The sequence below is a fragment of the Odocoileus virginianus genome, chromosome 18 (assembly GCF_023699985.2).
Source record: "Odocoileus virginianus isolate 20LAN1187 ecotype Illinois chromosome 18, Ovbor_1.2, whole genome shotgun sequence".
Taxonomy (NCBI): domain Eukaryota; kingdom Metazoa; phylum Chordata; class Mammalia; order Artiodactyla; family Cervidae; genus Odocoileus; species Odocoileus virginianus.
This window is the reverse complement of record NC_069691.1, coordinates 20,081,725-20,107,039: the sequence shown is the minus strand read 5'-3', so window position 1 is coordinate 20,107,039 and position 25,315 is coordinate 20,081,725. Positions and strand designations below refer to the sequence as shown.

The following is a 25,315-nucleotide window of genomic DNA, read 5'->3' as shown; positions in this document are numbered from 1 at the left end:
CACACCAGACTTCTCTGTCCATGGGATTCTCCAGGCAAGAGTACTGGAGTGGGGTGCCATTTCCTTCTCCAGGGGATCTTCTGACCCAGGGATCGAACCTGGGTCTCCTGCATTGCGGGCAGATTCTTTACGCTCTGAGCCACCAGGGAAGCCCTTAATCACTAATACAGTTAAGTAACTTTTCATAAAGTCATGGGCTATTCACTACTTTCTTCTACTTTAGACATCTCTTAATTATTAAAAAATCATTCTTGATATTGATCCTTTATCTACTTCCTGTATATTCAACTCATTAATCTTAGTTGTGCTTATGAATTCAAAAGAAATAGATCTATTCCAATCTCCAGGTGGCAGTTGTTCAAGTATTAGGAGAGTCTTAGAAAATATTCTCCTAGTCTCCCTGTCCTCAGGCTAACGTGCTCAGCTCCTCCCCGCCTTTAAGAGTGATTTTGAACTAGTTTAAAATTTTAAATCCTCTCTGGAAATAGCCAGGTTTTCAGTGTCCCCTTTAAAAGAACAGGACAGCATACATCTTCTGATACATGCTAAGTACAAAGCAATAGTGACCACTGCTGTCTTGAGTACCATACTTATAATAATATAATCAAACCGTAGGCTGAGGGCCACTTTACTCGAGTGTTTAGATAATTCAAAGCAAAAAGCCTATTTTTATACAATCTACATTTAAGTCTTTTCTTCTAGTACACAGCTGATGTTTGTCAGCTTCAGTTCAAGTTTTTGTGTTTATTCCACTTCATGCATTTATCGTGCTGTTTATTCCACTCATGCATTCATCGCGCTGTCTGTAGATCCTTACTAGAGCCAGTGGATTCTTTTACTTACTTTTAAACATTCTTTAGTGGAGCACGTTAGGGATGCCTACCATTTTTTAATCATTTGCAAATTTAATAGGCAAATATTTATTTAAAAGTTGTTCAGCAGAAAGAGGCCCAGAGTGTAAATGTTCCTTCAAAATGTGCATAACCCTGTCTGCACCCTTTGGATCTGTCGTGGAAGTAGCTCAAAACCCTCCACCTGTCGTCATATCCTGCCTACATTCCTCCGTCCAGGCCAGAGGAAGTATGGACCAGCCTTTATTGAATGTGATGCACTTGAGTTTAACCTCTGGTTTCACCCTCATAGCCCAGGGGAATAACACTGCCTTGAGAAATGAAACTAATCGGGCTAGCTATTACTGTTATTTTAGAGTTTCCCTGGTGGCTCATTCGGGAAAGAACCTGCTTACAGTGAAGGAGACCACCTGCAATGCAGGAGCCCCAGGTTCGATCTGTGGATCGGGACGATCCCCCTGGGGAAGGAAATGTCCACCCACTCCAGTATTCTTGCCCACAGAATCCCATGGACAGAGGAGCCTGGAGGGCTCCAGTCCATGGGGTTGCAAAGAGTCAGACCTGACTCAGTGATTAACATTTTCGCTTTCGTTACTGTTCTTTATAAAACTGTGTTATATCATTACTGTTCTTTATAAAACTGTGTTATATCTCCAGTTATCATAACTTTCTATCTCCTTAAGGGGATATTCAATTTTTAATAATACAGTCATGATGTTCACAATAAAAATATATAAAAAGGCTGACAGTGAAAAGTGTTCATCCCAGTATCACACCCCATTCATTCCTTCCTCTCCTCCATTGTGTAGACACTGTTAACTGTTCCTTGTATATCTCTTAAGAGTTTCATTTTGGATATACAGTTAGAAAACACTGTATTTGTAGGGATATTTTTCCTCTGCTTTTATATGTAAACAGTAACATTCTATACCTGTTTTCTACATCTTAATATTCTCACTTAACAATGCATCTCAAATAATTTCCAAATCGGTACACTGAGATCTTTCTCTTCCTCTTCCTGGAGTTATTGTATTTCTACATCATGGTCTTCCTTCATAAACATCATTACTTCCTTCACAGAGGTAAGAGCTTCATTGCAGTTTTGAAAAATTGTAACAAAATATTTGCTGTATTTGTGCCTTACCTGGGTGCTTCCCTGGTAGTTCAGAGGGTAAAGCATCTGCCTGCAATGCGGGAGACCCGGGTTCGATCCCTGGGTTGGGAAGATCCCCTGGAGAAGGAAATGGCAACCCACTCCAGTGTTCTTGCCTGGAGAATCCCAGGGATGGGGGAGCCTGGTGGGCTGCCGTCTGTGGGGGTCGCACGGAGTCGGACGTGACTGAAGTGACTTAGCAGCAGCAGCAGCCTTACTTGCTCCAATTCCTACACATCAGGGTACAAGGGATAAAACTTTGGCATGTCAGAAGGCGTTCCTTATCTTCAGGTAGTATAGTGGTGTGAGTACTTTCTGAGGCGTACTGGCCCTGGGCTGTCGTCCCTCTTTGCACGTCTGCACTTTTTCCCATGTGGCTTTCAACTAATCTCAGTTGCTTCGGCAGCCCTTACACCTAAGTTGGAGATGGCAGATACATCTTTCTACCAATTTTACAGAAAATGTGCTCTGTGGTTTGCAGCGTCCCTCTCTTCTCCTTGCTTTGGGATAGCATCCCAAAACTTTCTAGGAGAAAAAGTGGGAGATACTTCATGCCTTGTTCTTGAAGTGACCACTTTCTGCCTAAACCCTCATATACCACCTGTTTAATGACTGGTTCTTTAGTGCTAAGGAGCAGTAACCAGCATCTGCCTGGAGTTTGGGACTTTACCTTTTCTGCTTTGTGCAAACCAGAATAACATCCATTTCTTTTCAAATATTTTAAGGTACCCTAGGGTAAAATTAGGTGACTGAATTTAAGTCATCTTATTCCTCCACTCCTTTTTTCTAATGTAGCTTGGGTTTCATCCTTATCAGTCATATTTTTCAGCCCTCCCCTCCTTCACGCCCCTAATAGCCAAGAAGAAAGCAAACCATCTCCACTGCCTCCTGACGCCCAGGGCTCCTCCAGCCCTCCACAGCTTTATTATGACAGCATTGTTATATTGCTGTTAATTTGCCTGTATGTGAACTTCCGAAAAAGAGGGCCTGAGTTTTATTCTGTGGTGTCTGTCCTCACCTAATACATTCCAGAGATTCAACAGTGGTATGGAATGACTCCCTGAATCACAGACTCATAGCTGATTCCTCTCGCATTAAAAACGTAGTCCGGCACAATTGAAAGAAGATGCTGAGACGTCATAGGCATGCAGTGCTTTGCAGGAGGAAGAAAGGGAGGAAGTTCTTCCTCTTATTAGACCAGTACCCTTGTGTAGTGGAAGAGACTAGGTTTTGGAGTCTGGATGTGTCCTGGTTCTTTCCAAGCTTTTCTCCATACTAGTTTGTACCTGAGTGATCTCAGGCAATTTAATCAATCTCTCTAGCACCCCAGTTTCCTCACCTCACCATCTATACAGTAGACTTTATGATCATTGTCTCACTAGGCTTTTGCAGATACTAAGGGAGAACACAGTGTAATAATTAGCACACAGTGGGTCCACAGTAAACCTCAGTTCTATTTCCTCTTCCTCTACTTACTTTCTTACTCTTACTGTATCTAATCAGATTTTATTTTTTTGGTCTTAAAATTGTTTTCCTTGGTTATTTTCTACAAACCTTGGCACTTCCTTAATGTCAAGGTTTTTACACTATTTTCTCAGAAAGGGGCTACCTTTTTGTTCTGCCTCAGGGAGGATCTCCGCTCCTTTATCGTCAAATATTCTTTTAAACTCTGACCTCCTGGGAGAACTGCCTGTGCGACCACACCGGTGTGACAATGCCTGCCCTTTCCTTCCCTGCCAGCAACATTTCTGATTGTACTGTAGCATTTTATTTCTGACAGCCTCCTATCATTCTTGAGCTGTCTTTCGTCTTATTGCTCTGGACAGTAAAAGAGAACATTTCTTTTTTATGAACTTTATGAAATTTATATCCCTAAAGTTCCCCGAAATGGTCTCCAATGTTATTGGATATCTGCACGTTTGAGTAAAATCTCTTTATTTATGTGTGTTCCACGTAGATTAATATTTCTCTTTTAATTGTGTGGATATACTACAGTAATAATAGAAAATACAAAACAAAATGCTCCACATAGATATATAGGTAGGTCTATATGGATGTATATGTGTCTATATACTATATATACACACATGCGTAGACATGTCTGTGTATATTCACATACAGAAATTCATATAGGGTGCATTTTCTAAGACATACAAAAATAAAACTAAAAACATGAACTGAAAAAATAAATATGGCTTATTGTTGGATCCAGCTCAGCTGCTTATCCTGTGCCATAATGTTTTAAAACATAGTTTAAAATTTTTGGATCCCAGGCAAAGGTCTGCACTACCCAGGTATGCTGCCAGAGAAGGTGGTTTCCAGAGAGTTGAATGAGCTTTTTGGTTTATAAAACTGGAAGACATGCTGACCAGAGAATTAAATGCTTTGGAAGCTTCAAGTGCTTAGCATTAAGCTTCTCCACCTTGGACTCCAGCTAAGACAAATCCTCTCACTTGCTGTGTATTTGGACAGCTGCAGCAGAAGGAATTTCAAGGGGAAACTGTTGTGCATGGTTAGGTACAGTGAAGTAATGATATGTGATGGGCAGCTTTAAGTGACATTTCCACATTCTACACCCTTACTCAGATTATTCAAACTCTGACCCGTGTGTCCATCACATGGCTGGTTGTTGTTGCCGTTGTTCAATTGCTAAGCTGTGTTCAACTCTCTGCAATTGTTCGTGCCCAACCCGTGGACTATAGCACACTAGGCTCCTCTGTCTTCCACTATCTCCCCGAGTTTGCTCAAATTTACAACCATTGAGTCTGTGATGCTGTCTGACAGTCTCATGGCTGGTGTTTACTCAGTATCATTGTAGCACATGGTTTAAGATGTAATCACAGTCTTGCTAAACCAACCCCCCTTAGCCAAGCCTGAGGAACTTAGGTGAACTAACAGATGTCTTAACTCTAAGCTGGTGATTGGAATCCAGCATTTACCTACTCAATCCACTTGTGTTCAAAATATATTTAATAAACTGCACTCATCTCCTAGGGCTGCTGTAACAAATTACTACCAACCAGGTGCTTAAAACAACAAAAATATATCCTCTAACAATTCCAGAGGCTAGAAGTGTGAAATCTGGGCATCAGCAGGACCATGTTTCCAAGGAAGAAACGGGTCTTTCAGCTTCTGATGGTGCCTGAAAATCCTTGGTCTTCCTTGTAGCTGCATAACTCCAGTCTCTGCCACACTCTTCAGTTGCTTTTCATCCCTGGGTGTGTCTCTATGTGTCCTGTCTTCTTATAAGGACACTGATCATTGGATTTGGGGCTCACCTTAATCTAGTATGGGCTTCCCCTGTGGCTCAGCTGGTAGAGAATCTGCCTGCAGTGTGTGAGACCTGGGTTCGTTCCCTGGGTTGGGAAGATCCCCTGGAGAAGGGAAAGGATACCCATTCTAGTATTCTGGGCTGGAGAATTCCATGAACTGTATAGTCTTTGGGGTCACAAAGAGTCAGACACGACTGAGCGACTTTCACTTAATCCAGTATGACTTCATATAAACTTCATCACGTGTACAAAGATCTTCTATCCAGATACAATCATAGGCACGGGTACCAGGCTTTAGGACTTGAGTATACATGTTGGTAGGACACTAAAACGAATAACTGAAAAAATTGAAAATAACGGGTCTGTATTTTCTTCCACACCATGAGGTAGCATCCCACGTCCTTTCTGGGGCACGTTTCAACCCCTTTGAAGAACACTGGTCTAGAGTTCGCATGTGCTGAGGTTCTCATTCCTTCCTTTATCTCTCAGTAAATCCTGGGTGACTTGGACCATTTTGTCCCCAGGCTTCCTACCTCTTCTCTTCTCCATCCCATTCTTCCTTGATGGTCACCACTGAACCCATCCCACTACTGTACCTTCTGTTTGCTCTAAGATGAATGATCATGAATTATTTCTTCAGTAAGAACATGACTGCTTGTGTTAGTCCCAGGTTTCCAAAATCTTCTTGAATATTACAAAAGAGATCTTAGTATATAAAGCAATGGTTTTGTATTCAATTCTTAAACTAGAGTATGTTACCACTTAGTCACCTGCGCTGGCCCTATAAGATTTTTTTCTTTTTTAGTTAAAAAAAATTTTTTTAAGGTATTTCTTGGTATAGACCATTTTTAAAGTCTTTATTGAATTTGTTCCAATATTACTTCTGTTTTATGTTTTGGGTGTTTTTTACTTGTTTATTTTTTGGCCATAAGGCATGTGAGATCTAGCTCCCTGACAAGGAATCAGACTGATGTCCCCTGCTGCACTGGAAGGCAAAACCACTGGACCACCAGGGAATCCCCTGGCCACATAAGGTTTTAAATGAGTAACTCTGGCAAGGACTTAGGTTGCATTTTCTTTTAATGTACATTGGCAAATAACTGATTCAAAACAGTGAATAGTTATTTAGGATCCTGTAGATGCAGTATTGGAAAATTATCCATTATTGATTGCTTTATAAACCTTGCTCCTAAAGAGCTCACTGCCTCAGTGTCTGGTTCTCTTCAAATCTACCCTCAAGTATCACAAAGGAAGTGAACTGCAGGATGTGAATGTCAGGAAGAAACATTTTAAAACAAAAAAGAATTCCAAGTCAGTTACAGAAGTTGAAATAGGAAAGGACATTGTTATTGTTATTGAGTCGCTAAGTTGTATCTGACTGTCTTACCATTTCATGGACTGTAGCCAGGAGGTTGGTTCTTTACTACTGAGCCCCCTTGAAGCCCTCAAAGGACATTACTTTTTTTTTTTTAAATCTCTAGCTATCAGTTCAGTTCAGTTGCTCAGTCATGTCTGTCTCTTTGCAACCCCATGGACTGCAGCACGCCAGGCTTCCCTGTCCATCACCAACTTCCAGAGCTTGCTCAAACTCATGTCCATTGAGTCAGTGATTCCATCCAACTGTCCCATCCTCTGTCATCCCCTTCTACTCCTGCCTTCAATCTTTCCCAGAGTCAGGGTCTTTTCCAATGAGTCAGTTCTTCACATCAGGTGACCAAAGTATTAGAGTTTCAGTTTCGCATCAGTCTTTCCAATGAATATTCAGGACTGATTTCTTTTAGGATTGACTGGTTTGATCTCCTTACAGGCCAAGGGACTCTTAAGAGTCTTCTCCAACACCACAGTTCAAAAGCATCAATTCTTTGGCACTCAACTTTCTTTATGGTTCAACTCTCACATCTATTCATGACTACTGGAAAAGCTGTAGCTTTGACTAGACAGACCTTTGTCAGCAAAGTAATGTCTCTGCTTTTTAATATGCTGTCTAGGTTGGTCATAGCTTTGCTTCCAGGGAGCAAGTGTCTTTTAATTTCATGGCTGCAGTCACCATCTGCAGTGATTTTGGAGCCCAAGAAAATAAAGTCTGTCACCGTTTCCATTGTTTCCCCATCTATTTGCCATGAAGTGTTGGAACTGGATGCCATGATCTTGGTTTTTTTAATGTTGAGTTTTAAGCCAACTTTTCACTCTCTTTTACTTTCATCTAGAGGCTCTTCACTTCTTCACTTTTTGCTACAAGGGTGGTGTCATCTGTGTATCTAAGGTTATTGATATTTCTCCCAGAAATCTTGATTCCAGCTTGTACTCATCCAGGCATTTTGCATGATGTAGTCTGCATATAATATAAATAAGCAGGGTGACAGTGTACATCCTTGACGTATTCCTTGTCCAATTTGGAACCATTTGGAATATGTCTTCCTCTTGTTTGTCCTCAGTTAAAGCTAGATCTTGAGTTGCTGGTTTCACAGAATTTGACATTGTATTTAAACCTACCCAGGCCTCAATTGGTAATAATAGGGAAGGGAGGGAATTATGTCCCTTGCTAATTTCTGGAATTTAAAAAGGAAGCCTAGTTATCAAGGAAATTCAAATTCAAATAATAATATTCTAATCCCAAACATTTAAATATTAAAGGTCGGGAAAGGTATAATGAAATTAGCACTTTTATACTTTGTAGGTAAGGAAGTAGTTTGGTGTACTTTCTGGAAGACATTTTAGCAGCAGGTGTTGGGAACCTTAAATATGCCTTATATGCTTTAGCCTGGTGAGTCTGCCTCTGAGAATTTATTCCAAAAACTATAATCCTTGATAGCACATAAAGATGTATTATAAGAATGTCTTTTACAGAAGAATTTCTGTCATAAAACCAGATATTTGTTACCATAAGTAATAATATGTTATTATAAAGGCATAAATATTTAATAATGAAGAATTGCTAAATTGTGCTATACCCACATTATGCTGTTGAAAAGTTCATTGTTAAGAATTATAGAATAAATGCTAGCATTAAATAAAGAGAGATGAAGGAATACTTAGGCATCATTTTACTAAAAATTTACATTTATAAATATACAGAGTGAAAAATACACAGAAGGGAAATATTCTACAATGTTGGTTGAAAGAATCTGTCTAATGATATTATAGATTACTTTATTTTATTTAAATGTTTCCTTATTTTTCTACAGTGAGTATGTGACACTTTTATAACCAAAAGAAATACATATATTGTTAAGAATGAATAATAAAAATTCCCAAATCACAGCCCTTTCAGATTAGTCATCAAGGGTATAGCATACTACTTGCTATTATTAGCCACTTCTTGTAATTATTTGAGTCTTCATCTGGGGTGTCTTAAATTAAATCAGTCATATTTGTTAGCTGCTTTTTGTCAGTTTGAAATACTAGCTTAGCCAATTCTTACATGATTAGGATTGTTTTGGTATGTCAGTGGTGACACATAAAGAGTCTCTGTTTCATAAAGCCATTTCTGCCATTGATATTGGTAAAGCTTTTTTAAAAAAAAAAAATCACTTTAACCAACCAGAAACACCATTACATTTGTAATATTTAAACCAAGAAATTATAGCTATCAAACTTTTGTAACAAACCATTTGCAAGCAAATGAGCCTTCAGTTGCCTCTAGTAATATTGAGAATGAAAAGTGTTAGTCACTGACTCTTTGCAGCCCCATGGACTGTAGCCCACCAGGTGCCTCTGTCCATGGAATTCTCCAGGAAAAAATACTGGAGCTGGTAGCCATTCCCTTTTCAAGGGGATCTTACCAACCCCAGGGTTAAACCTGGGACTGCTGCATTGCAGGCATATTCTTTACCATCTGAGACACCAGGGAAATTGAAACAGATGCAGACATGTATAAGATGTCCAACACATACTCCTAAAACCGTCATGAAGTAGGTATGTGTAGAAGATGCCCTAAATGTATGTAACTGGCTTGACACAGCCTGTGAGATGATGTGTGTTTTTTTCCTGCCTTGCAGACAGAGCTATGACATTCAGATCATGGTGCTGGTACACCAGATGGGCTTCAGATCTGGGAACACCCTCAATTTAAAGAATCCTTTCTTTAGGTAAGAAATTCCTCATCCATTTCACACCTATGTATATAGGTGTGAATCTCAACTGACCATATGACAAGATAAAGAGCTTTAGAATACTATGTCTTCCCTAAGAGGAGAAAACACATCTATTCTTCCCTCTCTAAGGAGACTTGGATTTTGGTATGTAGTTGAGTGTTTTATGTTCCATTCAGCAGAATTCAGTATATAGCAATCTGATCTCAAAACAGAGTGCAGGAGAGCCCTACAAAGTGAATTTTCCTTCTAGCTGAGCTATAATGAGCTGTGTGACCTCAGGCAAAGTCACTTTCCTTTTGGCATTAGTTTTCTCATCTGCAAAATGTAGAGTTTAATCTCTTTTGACCTTCATTCACTGTGGGATGATTTTATGTAGTAGTGATTCCAAAACACATAAAACATGAGTCCATTTAAGGTACATTTTTGGAATGTTTTTTGAGATCATGTAAGTCAGGGCATAACTCTCTTTAAGCTATGCAGATTTTGTCTGAAATGAAGAACTTGCCACTATGAGTTGGATACAACAAATGCTTCTGGAAAAACTCCCCATCTTTGTATCTATTCAATATGAATGAATTAAAAATCCACACATGAAGTCAAGTACACAAAAAAGCTACTGGCTAGAAAGTGACTTCCCCCATATTTTAATGTCTTTCCAAGGCTTTAATTCAGAGCATCATGTCTGTATAATATTGAAAAGCTTGAAGAGAAGAGGGAACTCAGGAAACCAAAACAAGAACTCTTTGGCAACACTGGGAAAATGAGATGTTGAGCTTGAAGCAGGAAAGGAAATAAAACAGGCGAGGCTGTAACTGTGTACATTGTGAGCAGGCTGTCACACGTGGTATGACTCTTTGAAACCTATTGCCAATTAGGGATAGGGGTCTAGCTCTAATTCCATGAGAAGGGAGAAATCCTCACTCCCATCCCCTTGTACAGTCCTGCCATGTAAAGTAAAGGGCGTAGGTTTTAGCCTCAAGAGAGAACAGATTGACTACTTGCTAGTACTACTGAATGTTCCTAGGCTTCAGTTTTCTCATCTGTAAAATGGGATAAACAACATACTTCACTGGACAATTGCAAAGATTTCTATGACATGTCCAGATGCTTAGTAATTCACATAATTGGTGCTCAATAAATGTCACTTTCTTTTCTTCCTGTTCTCTGCTCACTGGTTCTCTCTGTGAGTAAATAGATGCTGACTTGTAGTTCATTCCAAACATAATCATTTGGGTTTGGGAAAAGAAAAAGAATTTTTGTAGGGTTTTAGAAAAACCTGCATTCTGAATGCAAGAACCATGTCAACTGGTAACCCTGAGTCCCACTTCCACTTCATCACACAAGAACAAAATCTGAACCAAAAAACCATACGGAGAAGATCTGAGCCCTGACCAGCCCCTGCTTTGCATGATGGCATAAACACAGTGGCCACAAGGTCAAAGTGAGAGTTGGTCAGAGGTCTGGTGATGCTGAAGATGGCCAGAACCCTGTCAGACAGGCAGACTGTGGGGCCAGGGGCGGTGCCCTTCCCGTTCCCCTTTCCCCAACTCCGCAGCAAGTCTGACTCATGTATTTAATTAAGCCAGTGTTGTGCTTAAAAATGTGACTCCCCTGGAAATTGCAGATCTTGATTCTATTTCTTTACCGTCCATTTCCCGATGTGTAGGCCTCCGTATCCTCAGTGGAGGTGTGGGCTAAATGAGACTCTTGGATGAATACTTGGTACGTAGTAGGTGCAGTTGAATGTTCCAAAGTGATCACCTCCTTCTCCTGCTCCCCCACGTTCAGCTCCAATTTGCTATTGCATCAACGAGAAGCCAGCCCAAGGGGGTGTGTGTGTTGTATGTGAATACGGAGGAGAATTAAAATGAATGACATTACCTGGAGGATTGATAGGTAATTTAGCTTCAAAATAACTTTCTCTCCATTTGCTTTTTGTTCTACCCATTTTTAGGGCACAATAGACCTTTCTGACAAAAGATTTCTTTTTTTATTTTGGCATATCCCCGATACCATCTGACCACCAGTGACATGCTGAAAACATCCCAGGATCAACAGATTGATTGCTTAAGGCATGAACATCCACCATTATACACAATGTGAAAGTTTGTTTTCCCTTGGATGGAGCGGGGTGGCGGGCGGGGGGGGGGGGTCGGGGGCACCTTTATTTTGACTGTCAATTATTTTAGTAATTTGAAAATAAAGAGCTAACAGCTGGTCCTAAAAGTGAGCAAAGGTACAAAACTACCCCACCAGGGAGGGAAAACTCTCCAGTAGCCTAGTCAATTTTTCCAGGAGCTATGAGACTAGTCCTTCGTCCTTTGGGTGCCATTCTGTCCCAGGACCTGGCTGGGCCACTCACGCTGCTGGGTTGTGGTGTGACCAGGGCAGGAGCAGCCCTGGGCCCCAGGAAGCTCTTGTAGTGGGAGAGAAGTGGGTGCTAAATACTTAACTGCATAATGAATGATGTCATCGTAACTGCGTAAGTGGCGTGCAGGAGGAGTAGAGGTTGCCCCTGAAGAATTAATCTGTAATCCCACCACCGTGGGCACCCCAAGTCCAGAAACAGCTGACGCGCTCCAGGAGAGAGAGCTCTGTGCTACGGGGTTGCCACGCCCCACTCAGAGGAGCTGGGACCCAAGGTTTCCTGTTGAACCCTGAGACCTTGATCAAGCAAGGCTTCTCTTCTGAGAAGTCTTCCAGGCCTGAGGCTGACCGAGGGGCCCCTCCCACGTCACCTAAAGAGCCGTGTGCAGCTCCCACTTCTAGGGCACCTGGATGGCTCTGCCTCAGTTATTATCAGTTACTGTTTTCTTTGTCTGTGTCCCCTCATACTTGGAGCACAAAGTCTTGCCTACTGCTAGTTGTAATGGCAGTGTTACACGTTAGGTGCTAGAAACACAAACTTCCTTCCATATCTCACACCAGCTCTAAAAATTAATTCCAAAGGGAAAAGAGATATAATATCAAATATGTACATGAAAAGATGTTCAGCATAATTAGTCGTTAGGGAAAATGCAAACTGTAACCACAGTGGCATTCTACTATGCAGCTCTTAGAATGGCTGGAATAAAATACCAAGTGCTGAGGAAGATGTAGGGGTACTGGAACCCTCACTCATTGCTGGTCAGAATACAAAACGGTACAGCCACTTTGAAAAACAGTTGTAGTTTATTCTGTAGTTAAACATTCACTTACAGTATCACCCAGCAATCCCACCTCTGGATATTTACACCAGTGAAATGAGAACTATATTTGAATGTTTACTGTATCTTTGCTTATAATCACGAAAAATTCGAAACAAATGGAATGTTTTTCAAATGGAGAGTGTATAACATGCATACAATGGAGTCATTTTCAGCAATCAAAAGGAACGAAGTGCTGACAGATGTGATAATATAGTTAAGTCTCAAATACTTTATGCTAAGTGAAAAAGCCAGACTCAAAATGTTACGTACTCTGTGACCCCATTTCTATGATATTCTGACAAAGGAAACACTATAGATGCAGGAAACAGATGAGAACTGTGACTGGGAGAGTGTTCACTATAAAGGGGGCATAGAAATGTTGTGCAGGGTGATGGAATTTTTCTAAATCTTGACTGTAGTTGTGGCAGTGTGTCTATATGTTTGTCAAAACTTACAGAACTGGACACTAAAAAGGGTGAACTTTACTGTATCTATAAGAATATTTCAATTATACAAAAACTTAGAATGAAAAAGAGACAGCAGAAAACAGATGGATAGGGTGACCTATTGGACAGTGGCAAGGCCAGGGACTGGGGGTGGGTGTCATTTATGTGGGGTGATCTTCAAGGCCTCTCCAAAGAGGTAGCAGGAGAGTGGCCAGGTAAATATCAGGAAGGAAGTGGCTTGGGCAGGTGTGCACACAGAACTTTCTAGAAGAGAACAGGAAGGGCAAAGGCCTGAGGCAAAACAAGCCTATTGAAAAGCAAGAAAAGAGAGAAATAAGTCAGTGCTTAGTCTTTGCTATAAACCTATTTTCAAAAAAAAAGTTCTTTCAGTGAACAAAAATCTGGATCGTCATCTCGGATCTGAATTTAGGCTGTGCATAATCAAACTCGCTAAATATAGTGGGTAAATATAGATCTAAGGCTGCCCATAAAAACTCCAGAGAAGGGCATGGAGTGGAAAGAGGGAAGTAGGAGGGGCTGAGGAGGGACGTGAACAATCAGCTTGCCTGTAGCTTTGGACCTGGTGGAACTTACTCAGTATCACAGTATAACCTTCTCTGTTTTAGGTTTGCTTAGAAGATAGTGACAAGCCAAGCCATGAGTAAGTGAAGGCCTGAGAAGTCCCTGGACATGCAAGTTAATCCTTCCTGTTCTGGACGTGCATTCTAAATTTTACAAGGATGTTAGATTTAATTAAATTTCTTTCTCCCTTCTTAACTTTAAAATGCACATCCTAATTTTACTGACAAATCTATTTCTTGGTACTTCTTTACCTGGACTGGCCCTGTAAGTTTTCTTCATGTAGCTGAAAAGTGGTTTTCTTTTTTGGTTTCTTTCTTTATTTTTAAAGTAAAGCCAATATGATTGGCTTTTGAAGTATTTAAAAAAGAAATTGAACAAAATGCTACCTCATGTTTATATTCTATGCTTATATACGACATGACATAAGAGCATGTGAGGGGTGATCCTCTGTTTTCAATTTTAATCTATTCTTGCAAATGTTTTCAGTAAATCAACACTTAGTGTCTAGCTCAGCAATGTGTTAAAGAATTTTTGCCTTATCCAGGTAAAAGAATAATACGACATCACGAGTGTTCTTCATCAGCCACATTTGATGACTCGGTGTGCAGTTCAGAAAATAAAGATGGAAACTTTGTCAGTCCTCTTAGGTTTACAATAAAAAATGTACAGTGTGAGACACCAGTGAGGCCTCCCCTTTACTAAAGACATCTGTTCTATGTCACGCTTTAAATGGTGATGAAAGATGATCTTTCCAGAGAGCAGGTTTTCCCTGGACCGGAACAACCCTTCTAGAAATGGGTGTCAGTCATGTCAGCATACCACCTAATGAAGCCAACAGGCACCCAGCTTGCTCTGTGGGGGAAGCTGGGATAAAGAGCAGCTCCATATTCTCGTCAGTCAGTCAGTCACCCACCGCCATCAGCTTTCCACTCTGGTGCTTCCACTCTTTCTGGCAACTCAGTTTGAAATAGCCTTCTCCTTCAGTCCATTCCAACAGTCTCACATCACTGCAAGGCTTCCCTGCCACACACAGCATGCCTCTCTAAAAGTACCCCTTCCTACCATTGATGCATCTCCAGTCCTTCTTCTCAAACTCTTCATGCAGCATTTTATCACTTCATACCCGAAACACACACACGTCTTTCTCTTTTATTAACTACTACTTTGTGGGTTGGATGAGAGACCAATTCACTTTTTATTCTTTCAGTGCCTAACGGTACACCTCATACATGGAATGTGCTCAATAAATGTACATTGATAAAAGAAAGAAATTAATCCTGAAGTTAAGAGTAATTGGAATTATGGAATCAGACCTTTTTTGTCAATATTTTTATTGAAGTATAGTTGATTTACAATGCCATGTTAATTTCTGCTGTATAGCAAAGTGATTCAGTTACAAATACATACATTTTTAAATGTTTTATGGCTTATCATAGGATATTGAATATAGGTCTCTGTACTATCCAATAGGACCTTGTTGTTTTTCCATTCTCTATATAAAAGCTTACGTCTGCTAATCCCGACCTCCCAATCTCTCTCTCCTACTTGGCAACTACCAGTCTGTTCTCTATGTTCGTGATTCTGTTTCTTTTTTAAAGATAGGTTCATTTGTGTCATATTTTAGATTCCACATGTAAGTGATATCATATGGTTTTTCTCTTTTTTACTTCACTTAATGTGATTATCTTTAGTTGCATTCAGTTTGCTGCACATGGCATGACTTTGTTGTTTTTTATGGCTGAGTAGTATTCCATTGTATACATGTACTGCATCTTCTTTATACATTCATCTGTTGATGGACATTTAGATTGCTTCCATGGCTTTGCTGTTATAAAGAATGCTGTTGCGAACATAGGGGTGCATGTATCTTTTTGACTTATAGTTTTATCTGGAAATATGTCCAGGAGTGGGACTGCTGGATCATATGGCAATTCTATTTTTAGTTTTCTGAGAAATCTTCATACTGTTTTCCACAGTAGCTGCACCAACTTCTGGTCCCACCAACAGTGTAGGAAGGTTATCTTTTCTCCACACCGTCTCCAGCATTTGTCATTTGTAGACTTTTTTTTTTTAATTGGAGGCCAATTACTTTACAATACTGTGGTGGTTTTTGCCATACATTGACATGAATCAGCCATGGGTGTACATGTGTTCCTCATCCTCCTCCCACCTCCCTCCCCATCCCTTCCCTCAGGGTCATCCCAGTGCACCAGCCCTGAGAACCCTGTCTCATGCATTGAACCTGGACTGGCGATCTATTTCACATATGATAATATATATGTTTCAATGCTATTCTCTCAAATCATCCCACCCTCGCCTTCTCCCACAGAGTCCAAAAGTTTGTTCTTTACATCTGCGTCTCTCTTGCTGTCTCGCATATAGGGTCATCGTTACCATCTTTCTAAAGTCCATATCTATGCATTAATATACTGTATTGGTGTTTTTCTTTCTGACTTACTTCACTCTGTATAATAGGCTCCAGTTTCATCCACCTCATTAGAACGGATTCAAATTCATTCTTTTTAATAGCTGAGTAATATTCCATTGTGTATATGCACCACAGCTTTCTTATCCATTCATCTGCTGATGGGCATCTAGGTTGCTTCCACATCCTAGCTATTGTAAATAGTGCTGCGATGAACACTGGGGTACACATGTCTCTTTCTATTCTGGTTTCCTCGGTGTGTATGCCCAGAAGTGGGATTGCTGGGTCATATGCCAGTTCTATTTCCAGATTTTTAAGGAATCTCCACACTGTTCTCCATAGTGGCTGTACTAGTTTGCATTCCCACCAACAGAGTAAGAGGGTCCCCTTTTCTCCACACCCTCTCCAGCATTTATTGCTTGTAGACTTTTGGATGGCAGCCATTCTGACCAGTGTGAGATGGTACCTCATTGTGGTTTTGATTTGCATTTCTCTAATAATGAGTGATGTTGAGCATCTTTTCATATGTTTGTTAGCCATCTGTATGTATTTTTTGGAGAATCGTCTGTTTAGTTCTTTGACCCATTTTTTAATTGGATCGCTTATTTTCCTGGAATTGAGCTGCAGGAGTTGCTTGTATATTTTTGAGATTAATTCTTTGTCAGTTGCTTCATTTGCTATTATTTTCTCCCATTCTGAAGGCTGTCTTTTCACCTTGCTTATAGTTTCCTTCATTGTACAAAAGCTTTTAAGTTTAATTAGGTCCCATTTGTTTATTTTTGCTTTTATTTCCATTACTCTGGGAGGTGGGTCATAGAGGATCCTGCTATGATTTACATCAGAGAGTGTTTTGCCTATGTTTTCCTCTAGGAGTTTTATAGTTTCTGGTCTTACATTTAGATCTTTAATCCATTTTGAGTTTATTTTTGTGTATGGTATTAGAAAGTGTTCTCGTTTCATTCTTTTACAAGTGGTTGATCAGTTTTCCCAGCTCCACTTGTTTAAAGAGATTATCTTTTCTCCACTCTATATTCTTGCCTCCTTTGTCAAAGATAAGGTGTCCATAGGTGCATGGATTTATCTCTGGGCTTTCTATTTTGTTCCTTTGATCTATGTTTCTGTCTTTGTGCCAGTACCATACTGTCTTGATGACTGTGGCTTTGTAGTAGAGCCTGAAGTCAGGCAGGTTGATTCCTCCAGTTCCATTCTTCTTTCTTAAGATTGCTTTGGCTATTTGAGGTTTTTTCTATTTCCATACACATTTGTAGACTTTTTAATGTTGGCCATTCTAACTGGTGTGAGATGGTATCTCATTGTATTAATAATTTTGATTTGCATTTCTCTAACAATTAGTGATGTCGAGCATCTTTTATCTTTTCATCTTTCATCTTTTCATCTGCTTTTTTGCCATATGTATGTCTTCTTTGGAGAAATGTCTATTTAGGTCTTCTGCCCATTTTTCAATTGGGTTGTGTTTTGTTGTTGGGTTGTGCATTATATGAGGTGTTTGTATATTTTGGAAACTAAGCCCTTGTCAGTCACATAATTTGCAAATGTTTTCTCCCAGTACATAGATTGTTTTTTCGTTTTGTTCATGGTCTCTTTTGCTGTGCAAAACTTGTAAGTTTGTCCGTTTGTTTATTTTTGTTTTTATTTTTATTCCCTTGGGAGACTGACCTAAGAAAACACTGGTACAATTTATGAAACCTGATAATGTTCTAGTTGCTTTTCAAGAAACTGTAACCTGAATTATAGGAACAATATGGCTGATGCTGCTGTCTCCACCCGAACCCAAGGCAGACATTTGTAATCAATCCCCGAACTCTCTCCCACTGAATCCTGATATGACCTCACAGTTCTTCTTAGCCTGACACCCTTGGAAGCCATGATGAGTCTGTAGAAGTGAGCACAGGAGATGAAATCCAATCACTTTTAATGACTCTAAACATTGATATTATTTCCCAATCTTTGAACAGTCTTAAAGGTATATAGTATTATGGATTTATAATTTTGCTGGAGCACAAATTTGATAGTGATATCTGCTACAAGGTGGATATGAGGGGAGTGTCTTTTTGTCAGTAACTCAGAGGATGCACCTCCATGTAATCAGTAACTCTCCTGAGGTATTGCTTAAAAATTGTCATTGTCTTCACCTTATTTTGGGACTTCCCTGGTGGCTCAGATGGTAAAGAATCTGCTTGTGATGCAGGAGACCCAGCTTTGATCCATGAGTTGGGAAGATCCCCTGGAGAAGGAAATAGAAGCTCACTCCAGTATTCTTGCCTGGGAAATCTCATGGACAGGGAAGCCTGGTGGGCTATAGTCCGCCAGGTTGCAAAGGGTTGGACACTACTGAGCAACTAGCACTTTCAACACTTTCACCTTATTTTTAGAAATGTAAGCTCTTAGTGTCACTAAACAAATGATGTAGGGTAGAGCATATTTTAATGGAGGAACTTAATAACTTTTTCTTATCTCCGTCCTGTATCAATGGAATTCTTAAGAATCAAGGGAATTACTTATTAAGTGCTAATTTACTGTATTTTATGGGGAAATTACATTACCATAGTATTTGCAAGTTTGAAAGTGACCTCAAAGCATGTCCCCTCTGAATATCAAGAGAAAATGAATTTAGGGAAACCTTGGAAGCCTTAATCCTTCATGAAGCCATCACATTATAATTCAGACAAGGTCAGATCAGTGGTCTGAAGAAGAACTTCAGCAATGCCCTGGTGGAGCGGACAGGCCCTCCAGTAGGAGATATGTATAACACACCAACTTACTATGACCCAGGAAAGACTACCAACAATGCCTTCAACAGAGGATATGGATTTGACATGACCGAGACAGATCTGAGAACCAGGTCATGTAGTGGAGTGGAATTTCCTACTTCTGACTTTGCTTACTTACACTGATTCAGGGAAAGCATCAGGCAACCTAGAGACCAAATACAAGATCTGTAATTATGCACTGACCTTCACCCAAGAGTGAAACACAGACAGTAATCTGGGGACAAAAATCTCTTTGGAGAACAAGTTGGCAAAAGGGTTGTTTGTATCGAACATAGGAAAGAAGAGTAGGAAATTGAAGGCCTCCTATAAATGGGCTTGTTTCCATCTTGGCAATAATGTTGATATAGATATTTCTGGACCAGTTATCTATGACTGGGCTGTGTTGACCTTTGAAGGTTAGCTTGCTGGCTATCACTTGGGTTTTGACACAGCCAAATCCAAACTGTCACAGAGTAGTTTCACTCTGAGTTGCAAGGCTTCAGACATCTAGCTGCACCCTTACATGAACTAGGCACTGAATTCGGAGGGTTACTCTACCAGAAGGTGAATGAGAAGATCAGAACATCAATAAAACTTGTGTAGATAGTTGGCAGGAATGCCTGTATTGGCATTGCTCTAAGTGCAAGATGGATTGTAGAACTTCTCTCTCTGCTAAAGTAAATAATGCCAGCCTGATTGGACTGGGCTATACTCAGACCCTTCAACTAGGAGTGAAACTGACCCTGTCAGCTCTCATCAATGGAAAGAACTTCAGTGCAAGAGGGCACAAGATCGGGCTGAGATTTGAACTTGAAGCTTAATGGAGTTTTGAATAAAGCATCATCTTTGTCCCTGAAGGTGAAGAGAAATGAACCCAATATGTTCTGGCCTTTAAATTCTTCTGTGAAATTTCAAAAGGGTGAGCTTTTTATTCTTCCAAAGATTTGTAATCTTCCCCACTCTGAAGCCTAGACACCAAGCCCATCCTCAGGGAGGTGCTTGAAGGCATGCCTGGAAGTTGTATGTTCGTGTCTCATTTCAGTTCAGTTCTGCAGTGTTCTTTTCAATGTGTTCCAGCGACAGTGCAGTGTCACATTACAAAGGAGATGACCCGACCCTCCGGTTGTCCATCACCTCCTGCTTGTCCCACACCACTTTTTCATGACCTTGTAACATATTGGTCCCTGTGCAGTAGTTGAATCTTTGCTTTTGCATCATAAACACATCACATTTGGAATATAAAGGAAAAAAAAGATAAGGCCAGAGCCCTCAGGAGTCATAGCAGGTTGGACAGGGGCTGATGTCAGGAGCTGCTGTGAGGTAGCCCGCATCTAGCCGGACAGTTGTGGGACTTGGATGTTGCACAGGCTAAGGAGCTCCAGGATGTATACCAGCAGCTGGTGTAGGGGTTAAATTGTGCATTTGACAGCCAGTAACACAAGACCCTGACTGAAGATAACCAGTGATGTTATCATATCACAGAACAAGAAGTTCTGAGGTGGAGTGGACTCCAGGATTGGTGACTGAGTAGCTTGGAGATTTCCTCAAGGACTGAGGTTCTTCCCTCCTTTGGCTCTGCCATCCCCCCTCATAGGTCAGACTCCCCTTGAGGCCCAAGGTGACCGTGGAAGTAACAGGAGCCACATCTACACACACCAGTGTCTGGAGTCTTAAGAAGAGGCTGTCTTCTCTGGTGTCTCCTCTTGGTGATAATGGTAGTTGACATTTATGTAGCACTTACTATGTTCCAGGAACTTTACAAACATTAATTTTGATCCTCACAACACTCCTATTGCTGTATTATTATTAACCCTGTTGAACGGATGAGGAAATGGAGGCAGAAAGGTTAAGTCACTTTCCAAATGACACAGCTAGTGAGTGATAGTTTCAGGATCATCAACCAGGCAGTCTACTCCAGAGTTCAGTCCACTCCAGAGTCCGTGCAGAACCACAAAGCTCTCTGCTCTCAAGAAAGCCTTTCTAGAAACAGCCCACAGACTTGTCTTCCTGTTTCAATGGCCAGACCTGAGTCACATGCTCACCTCTAACCCAGTCACTGCCAGGAGACATGGGATCACTGCAGAGGGGCTGAGCTGGTCAGGATTTATCACTGAGCTGGAGATAGACTCATCTTTCCCAAGGGATAGACTCTGAAAAAAAGAAGAAAATAGAGTTCTGTTTCCCAAGAAGGATAATGGACATGCAGCAAGGAGCCACTGTCATCTGCTTATGAGGGGCTGCCTAGAAATAGCCCAGCTGTTCTACTAATCCCATTCCCTCTGCACTTACAAGGTAAGATGGTGTATTGCACCGTAGTCATCCACATACGTATCTTTCCCTCTTCCCACTTGCTTGCAAGCACTCCAGAGATAGGAACAGATCTCACAAATTTGCATATTCCCCACAGGGCCTGGCATAGGGCCTGGCTCATAGAAAGTGTTCAAGAAACGTTTGTTCATTGTAACTGAATTTTCATTCTCAAGTCTACTTAATTGGAGAGGTCAACAGTTGGCCATGCTCAAGGCAGACAGATAATGCATTTTCACATTGATCTAACAATCAAATAAATTCTGGGGAACTTCCCTTGCCATGCAAAATAGCATGAAATCACATATTAACATAGGTCAGTGCAGAAGCCCAAACTTATTAAATTATTAGTGTCTTGCACTCAGCACCCTTGGAAGTAATATTAATGTCACATTTTATTATGACTTGACATTTCCACTACATTTAAAGAAACACATCAGAGAGCCACAGTCGGAGCAGGCTACATAGTTTGCACCACCCAGTGAAAAAAAAGATGCAGAGACCCAGGCTGGGTAGATAAGTCAGTCTCCCCTTTTGTGAGCCTCTTGTTCCAAACCGTGGTGGACAGATGACCCCCAAGACTGCAGCTTCCCAGTGCCGAGATGGAGAATGGGGGAGAGGACCCCTTGGATTTGCTGCTGACCTCAGTCCCTGGGCAGGAAGTAGCCTTGCTCTTCCCCACCAAAGAAACAGCTGGACATATGCCTGATTCCAGTTATGCCTGTGGCTTGCCAGGAACCCTCATGGCAACAGAGTGTAACAGAACTCAGGCCACCCCCACCTGTTGCTACTATAGTCCTGGGGGCAGAGGCAAGGAGGGGGAGGCCCGGCAGAACCTGGGGCTTTGTGGTTGGATGCTAGAGAGGCAGAGGGAAGGCGGAATCCTGTCCCTGTGAACTGAAGTTGCCAGTCTCAAGGGTGTGCACTGAAGTCTCAGCACACTGCACTAACAAAACACAAAGATAAAAATATTAAAGATCTCAGGAGAGTTACTCCAGAGCATTAAACCACAAACACTCAGCATGGAATCCTGTGCAACCGCGCTTAACCCCACGTCCTGGCTGTTGAAGTGAGGGGTAGGGCCTTGCTCAAGTGTGAATTCTGTCTGTGGAGAAGAGAGGTGCCATTTTAAGTCATGCTGTTCTACAAAAGCTGGTTGAATACGTGAGCTTATCTATGAGAATAGCGAAGAAATTAGACAACGAAGAGATTAATTGCTGTCTGCAAGTATTCAGTGGCTCCTCCCCAAGTGTGTGCCATGGTGACTTTGGGAGCCAGGAGCACCCATTCTTCCCTCCCTCACCTTTTGGCACATGTGGTACCTTAGCCAAAATAGGATTCTCCATCTACAAAGCCAGGAGTGTGACCACAGGGAGAGAAGTGGATTTTCGCAGCTTCACATCTACAAAACAGCCACAAAATTTGTGATAAACATTTTTTAGGAAAGCAGTTTTGTATGAAGTAGTAGGCATAATAAATGGAGTCTAAACTGAGATCTCCTGTGTCTGAGAGCATCCGTTGAATGGGGTGGACCCATGAGGAGGTGGAAGGTGCCTAGGAGAACAAAGATAGGAAATGTGACATTTGTGCCTAAGAATCTCATCCAAGTTCCCAGGACTGCCGTGGAACCTTGCCATCACTGATCCCTTCCAGCACTTCTGTGAAGGCTTCGCCCTCCTGCCAGCACACCCAAGGGGGTCCTTGGCCAGCTCCCTCTGAAGTCAGTCAGCTACGACGATCACCAGCTGTTCCCCGTCAAGACTGGCCTGGTATCGCAAACGCCTCCCTCTTGGCTGGCCATCCCTGCAATGCCTCCATTAGGATTTATTGTGTGACCAGGTCCCTGTGCTCCCAGTTTGATGTCCCACCACCAGCTGCATATCTGAGCCCCTCTCCAGGCAGGGGGTGTGTGCCTCTTGAATGTGAATCAATTCTAATCTTAAAAAAAAAACAAACCAGGACCCAGTGTTTTTTACATTACCATCTGACATGCCAAGCAAGGCTCATTTTCAGATGATTCCCAGCTGTCACAATAGCATTGTGCCTGAATGGCTCTGTCACCACAGAAGCAAGGAGGGCAGTTTTATCTCAGATTTAATCTGGTAACAGGAATCTGATTGGAAATCAACCTGAGACATGTAGAGCAGCTACTTTGAATCACATCTATTGACGTTGTCCATCGCTTTACTGGGGATAAAACACTTTTATGTACACTGTTATCATGTATGTTAGGGAGTGATGGTGGCTCCAAGGGGAGAAAAAAACTGAAGTGTTTTCCTCCTGAGCTCAGAAACGGGGAGGAAATAGCCAGGTTCTTACAAAAGGGAATCTCAAAAACAGACCACAGAGCTAAGCACAAAAGAATGAGCATTACCAGCACCAAAGCCCAGAGAGGCTGAGAAGAAAACACTGTCAACTCAAGATAGACGTCATGGGAGGAGGGTCAAGCCAAACTTAGCTCCTGTAACAAAGTGTCAGAATGGAGGGCTGTTAAGACAACTGTTGGCCAAAGTAGATTGCTTGTCCTTTTATTCGTCGCATACATAATACATGTGTGCTGAGTCACACGGTCATGTCTGACCCTGTGACCCTATGGTATGTAGCCCACCAGGCTCCTCTGTCCTTTGAATTTTCCAAGCAAGAATACTGGAATGGGTAGCTATTCCCTTCTTCAGGGGATCTTCTGGACTCAGGGATCGAACCCATGTCTCTTGCATTTGCAGATGGATTCTTTACCACTGACACCACCTAGGGAAGCCCACATAATACATATCTTTGTATTAAAATAACACAACTACAGATGAACCCAAAAGAAAATAGTGGTATATTTTAGACTTCCCTGTCTAGCTTCTCTTACAGACCCACTCTTGGAAGCATTTGCCTGAATCTCATCTCCACTGATACTCTCAGTTTTCGGCTTCTGTCCTTGTTCCCGTAAAGTCTTTACCAATCTGTTCTCCCTTCCAGTGGTTTGGGAACCAGCATTTTCCTAGCTGTCGATGACTCAGAAATGGACTTAATTGATGATAACTGCATGTCTAGGAGGGTTGGTGCTCATAATTGTTGATGTCTCAGAGGCTGAACTGCACACTCTATCCATATAAATTGTGAGAGAATTCAGCTTGATGAATGCTGAGCAAAAGCGTGATTTGCCACATCTGGTCACTTTGATGGGCCAATCGTGAAAAAATATTTTCTTTGTGGTCCTTTTCCCCAGAGTCCTGGAGGGCTGAGTTGAACACATTTTTGTGTTTCTATGCCCTACCCTCTTTCCATTGGCCTATGGGGTTCCCTTGCATACAGTAGATGCTCAATACATGTTTACCAAATGAAAAGTCTCTTTCTTAGAGCATGATGAGGCTCCACTGCTGAATGCATTCAGTGGGCTTTGTTTCCCATGAACTCCCCTTGTGCGAAGCCACTGTCCTGATGGGAGCTGAGCTGTTGAAGAGACTGATTCTGCCCCCACCCCGGGGGTGAGCGGTCAATGTATGGGAAGATATGAGGGTTGAGGGCACCCCTAAGGTGTGATGAGTCTGAGTACACGCCTGTGTCTGAGGCATCATGACTTTATTTGAGGACTGGGGGGTCCCCAGCAGGGCATCCTTCTCACCAGGAGCCAGCATTCAGAATTCTTTCTTCTCCAACAGTTCTATTCTCAAGATTCCCCTCCCTCCATAACTCATCCATCTGACTACAGTTGTTCCCCAAAAGCCTCAGGTGGAAATGGGCCAGACACAAGGCAGAGGGTAAGCACTCCAAAATGAAGACCAGGATGGACGGGAGAACGGAACAAGAAGGGGAACGTTGCCAAGAAGGTTAACACTGGCCTGGCATTTCTGGAACACACTTGAGGGGGCTTTTCTCCTGGGAAGTTCAAATAGTGCGGAATCTTCAGTTACCCCAAACCCTATCCTGGCTCAGAGGTGAGGAGAGTGGTGGGGATGGGACACAGAAAGCATGAGAGGAAAATGAGAGCAAAGAGAAGGTGAATTAGAGGGAGAATAGAAGAGAGGGAAACTGTAAATGAACCCGTGGAGACAGTAAGGATTTATCAATAGCCCTTTGCCCAGGTGGCTGTTAAAAAGTGTCTGTCTTCCTGCTTGTACATGTGTCTACTCCTTCATCCACTTATCTATCCACCCATTATGGCTTTTTACAAAAGAATTAAGTGGGTTTCCAAGGATAAATTGTATATGATATAGTAATAGAAACTATAGTTGTGT

At 41.6% G+C, this 25,315-nt stretch overlaps 1 long non-coding RNA gene and 1 pseudogene across 5 annotated transcripts in view; both read left to right on the top strand.

Moving 5' to 3' along the window:
* The window catches only part of LOC139039421 (uncharacterized), a 244,864-nt gene extending 230,044 nt beyond the window's left edge, over window positions 1-14,820 (top strand). For 2 of the 5 annotated variants that reach the window (XR_011492685.1, XR_011492682.1), the window contains 3 exons: window positions 9,275-9,364; window positions 11,159-11,266; window positions 13,631-14,820. This is a non-coding gene — a long non-coding RNA (uncharacterized lncRNA). Of the gene's footprint in view, window positions 1-9,274; window positions 9,365-11,036; window positions 11,093-11,158; window positions 11,267-11,397; window positions 11,482-13,630 lie in introns of those variants that run through there. The other 3 variants (XR_011492684.1, XR_011492683.1, XR_011492686.1) reach the window with 3 other exon arrangements.
* Window positions 14,821-18,652: 3,832 nt separating this feature from the next.
* LOC110136809 (voltage-dependent anion-selective channel protein 3 pseudogene) lies at window positions 18,653-19,603 on the top strand (annotated as a pseudogene).
* The last annotated feature ends 5,712 nt before the right edge of the window (window positions 19,604-25,315 follow it).